Below are 5,000 nucleotides of genomic sequence, written 5' to 3' on the forward strand. Positions count from 1 at the left end.
CAATTATAGGCCCGATTTAACATTGCTGTAATTGACAATATTTCCCATTGGTTTGAGAATATTTCTATTCCAACATTGCCAATAATACTTTAGGTGATTAGACCTGCAAACAAGCACACGTCAGAAGCAGCAGTTGATACCATAAAGTAATATCCCAGAGCTCCGGGTAGAGGTTACATCGCACTATGTCAGAGCATCTTAACCGGAAGTCAAGTTCCAAGACAAGATCTTGACTCTGTCAAGAGGGGAAACCCAAAGGCTGCGTTATATCATCACTGCAAAATTCCCCCTTTGTTGTTGTTGTTTGTTGTAAGATTCTCTCTCTCTCTCTCTCTCTCTCTCTCTCTCTCTCTCTCTCTCTCTCTCTCTCTTATATATATATATATATATATATATATATATATATATTATATATATATATATACATATATATATATATATATATATATATATATATATATATATATATATATATATATATATATCTGTCTATCTATCTATTTCTCTATTTTCCCCTATATCTATCTATACATCCCTATGACATGCTTGATTATAAAATGGTTATAACGAAATTTTATGAGACGCCACAAAATAAACATAAACATCTGAAAATGTATGATTGATACATTGCTAGACAAAATAAAGAAATATGTCCAAAAAAAAAAATCAGCCTTCCAAACTGGGCATTGAATCTTAGATCTTGATCTCTTGACTACCGTAATTTTTCATGTCTTTTTCTTTCAGCTTTGGCACTGCATAAACTACACATTTCCTTACTCTTATCTTGCACCACTGCCTGCTCATACTTTAAAAAAATTAACATAGATATTTTCTCTCTCTCTCTCTCTCTCTCTCTCTCTCTCTCTCTCTCTCTCTCTCTCTCTCTCTCTCTCTCTCTCTCTCTCTCCCCCCCCCCCCCCCCGAGGGAACAGCTACCTATGTGTGTGCTACTTTGTTTAATTTACATTAGATAGACCCAGATAACATTTTGACTCCTTCCATCAGGAATACAATATAGCTAGTGTTCCACCATTCCTATCAGTATCACTCATCTGGACGCAAAACTGACAGGCTTTGTTTATGGGGTGCTATTGTATGATAAACATAATGCGTACTCGTGTAGTATTCGTCAGGACTATCATCGTCATAAAATTAATTGAAATCATCATAATCATCATCACCCTCGCCATTACCATCATCATCATCATCATCATCATCATCATCATCATCATCATCATCATCATCATCATAACCATCATCATTTATCATCACGAAAATTAGAACGGGTATCTAATAGAAAGATATAAAGATGGAGAGATATATATATATATATATATATATATATATATATTATATATATATAGAGAGAGAGAGAGAGAGAGAGAGAGAGAGAGATAGAGAGAGAGTAGAACAGAGAAGAGTATAGAGAGACAGAGAGAAGGGAATGGAAGAAGCTAATGGCAAAGTGAGTATTCACTCGACCTATACCATACCAGCACTCATTCAACACACATGAGATTGTTACTATGAGTGACCATCTCCCATCCACAAAAGTCAAAATAACCGATACAAACAATGAATCACTAGGATCCCCTCCGCACACCTAGACAAAATTCACTCACACCAAGACATACCCGGCATCAATAACGGCCATTTTCAAACATGCGCACCTGCCTTCAATCCACAATCCGAGACGAGCCGACTGACGTCCCTTTGTTCTTGGTCGCCCGTATGCCTTTACCTACTTCCTCCATCGCATTCCGTACATGTTACACCTCCATACCACCAAACGAACCGAATCCTAGAACGAGGGGAATGGACATTTCTAGCAGACCATAACCAAAACACGCATATGGAATAACTTCTCATATCCGTTCCTCCTGGCGGACACCAAACATTCCACAACCATCACTGAACCACATCCATAGAAACTATAAACTCATACTCGTGCTTTGATATTAGGTGAGCACAATGGTCAACTAAACTGTAACAAATTGGGGAGCAGGCACTGTGTAAGATAAAGATCTGAAAAGGTTTGTAAGAGTTTGCTTTGTCTGGCACGGTTTCATAGAATTTTTTTCAGGTCTTTATCTAAACAGACTGTGATCACAAGGTCCCATGAATCCATCTAAACCATAGCGACACAAGCTAGTTTAGAAGGCTAAAGTGTATACCCAAGAACCAATTCAAGTTTGTTTTGCGAGAGAGAAAAATATTGATGACGAGATCATATCTTTTTTTTAAACTATGTCGTGTACTCATAAAGTAGCTACTCTTTAGAAAGAGTAATGTTTTCCCAAGCATTCCCTATTGTTTTTCTGTTTGACATCTCTAAAACGTGACCTTCAACCTCAATCTTTATCTTAAACAATAAATATCTGAAGCTAGTTTTTGAAATGACTCAAAGAAACGTGGTTTATGTCACACAATTGTTTGTCGTCGCCAGAGAGATGTGCCCACCGTTTTCAAAAATCTAATTTTAATTAATTGAGTTTTTATATAGCGCAATGTCCACTAAACGTGCTCAAAGTGCTTTACAGGGGACCCTTAGACCGGACATGACGCCTGTTAGGCGATATTACAATTTATTATCAGACAGAGACAACGCTGTTAACGGCCATGGACTCATTTTACATCCGAGTACGGTGAAAGAATGTGAGTAAAGAGCCTTTTCCAAGGACTTAACTGTGCACCGAGCGAGGCTCGAACCCAGGACCTTCCGATCCGAAAGCGAGTGCCATACCACAAGACCGCATAGCCGCACAAATCTCAAAAATCTCTGTAGAAGACTGTGAAAGCGATTTATTCAGACGGCATGTTTTGAGAATTATTGGTTACACAAGTCAATGATTTGTACTTGTTTTGTCAGCCAGACGCGGCAAGCATAATAATTTGCCGGAACCGCGCACTGTCAATACATAATATTCTCATGACACGATGAACTGCCAACGTAAACGTAAACCGTATCACGACCGTCTACGGCATTTCTGACACACTCCACCCTTATGACAACCATGACACGGAATAAGTTAATTGAATTCATTTTGAGCCTCGGTAATCGATAGGAATAGAATGTATTCCAAAAGCAGTTGACGGGCGTAACACATCGACAGTAATCCGGTTCAGCATTGGAATCATAGATTTATTATATTATTACAATTTAACGATCGACTTTTTACAATTGAAAATCATATAACAGTCTTTAAGTCAGATAATTTGTGCTGCAAATGTGACAATGAAATAAATTGACTTCTTTTCGTTCCTATAAATTGGTGTACACTTATTATGTGATTACATCATCAAACAAAAAGCTCTCAATAGAAAAAATAAATCTTCCGTAATATCTTATATATAGTCTAAATCTCTGAAGTCATCAAAGGCATAACCACACACCTAATTGCTCACTTGAAGACAACAATAATCATCAGTTTGTATTGGGGGGGGGGGGTGTTTTTCGTTCTTTGTTTGTTTGTTGTTTGTTTGTTTTTGTTTTTGTTTTGTTTTAATAAAAACACCTGTCAAACAATACAAGCATAAAAGATGAAGGGAAAAGAGAGAGAGAGAGAGAGAGAGAGAGAGAGAGAGAGAGAGAGAGAGAGAGAGAGAGGGGGGGGGGGGGGGGAGGGGAGAAGCACTCTGAAGTGTAACCCGCAACTCAGTATGGCTCAGTGGTTTGTGCTATTGCTCACCGATCTCTCTCTCTCTCTCTCTCTCTCTCTCTCTCTCTCTCTCTCTCTCTCTCTCCCTCTCTCTCTCTCTCTCTCTCTCTCTCTCTCTCTCTCTCTCTCCCTCCTTTTCAGCCAGGCGGAGGGTGTCGTAAAAATTGGGAGTCCGAGTTTGGCTCTACTCTGACACCATACATTTTTATTCTCTGTTATCATCTGGCACTTCCCTTATATTATACCCTACATTTCTCATCATCGTTGATATAAGTGCCCGCGCTACACTTTTTCTGAATTGTATGTATTCACCCCTCAACTCTAATTCTCTCTCCATCCCATAGATACTCCTAGTAGTCTGTGCTCCATCCATCCATTTAACACGTCCATCCGTCCATTTATCCCAGCGCTCATTCGTCCTTTTTACCTCGCCTGCCTGTTCCGTAACGTGGAATAACCGAATGCATTGTGGAATTTAAGAATTCCCAGGCGGCGAAAGCGATGCTGACAGGGAGTTATATGTGCTCGTGCAGGCAAGCTATCATCGCCAATACATCCTCTCCCTCCTTTCCCGTGCAATTGCATGTAATCTGGTTATCAATTACACAACGGTTGGGATATCCTGTGTCTGGAATAGGATGAAAACGGTAGGGGCTGCCTGAATGAAGCCTGTGATCGTGAAAATACTAACGAAAGAGTGAAAATGGAGAGGCTTTCGTATAGGAACGATATAGACAATGGACGTTTCGGGTACAACCCTTCGTCAGCACAATGTACATTTTATGTTATTTTATTTGTTTTCCACTCAATTTGTGTATTGTTGTGCTGACCAAGGGTTTGTACCCGAAACGTCTATTGTCTGTATCGTTCCTACACGAAGCCTCTCCATTTTCACTCTTTCGTTAGTATTTTCTGGAATAGGATGCAAAGATACCCGCAACACTTCCGAATGTAATGCTGTATAATATTATTTATGACTGAACGGAAGGATGTGGTGAAACCAAATTCAACATTCTACCGTACTCTGGAAAGACACGTGTTAAAAATTTGACCAGAAAACTCGTCCTTCAAATATCGATCGATTTAAATGATCCTCGTGTTGGCAAAAAATTATCAAACCTGGGACTTCGTGAATAATTCTATACCACGCATGTAGTAAGAATAACCCAAACTATATTATAACGACATATTATACTTCCTCATTCCCATACGGATTGTTTTGATTATACGACATTTGATTATCTTAGTTTCTTATATACGTCATTACCATCAATAATCTTGTTAGAGCGGGACACATAATTATGTGAACCGTGCTAAATTCAAGTCAAGAATAATCTCAAC

General features: G+C 38.8%; 1 protein-coding gene across 1 annotated transcript in view; it reads right to left on the bottom strand.

The window, feature by feature from the left end:
• The window catches only part of LOC144970967 (ephrin type-B receptor 1-B-like), a 183,601-nt gene that overhangs the window by 145,092 nt on the left and 33,509 nt on the right, over window positions 1–5,000 (bottom strand).

The sequence above is a fragment of the Berghia stephanieae genome, chromosome 4, assembly GCF_034508935.2.
Source record: "Berghia stephanieae isolate SIO BIC M18660-M18661 chromosome 4, UCSD_Bste_1.3, whole genome shotgun sequence".
Taxonomy (NCBI): Eukaryota; Metazoa; Mollusca; class Gastropoda; order Nudibranchia; family Aeolidiidae; genus Berghia; species Berghia stephanieae.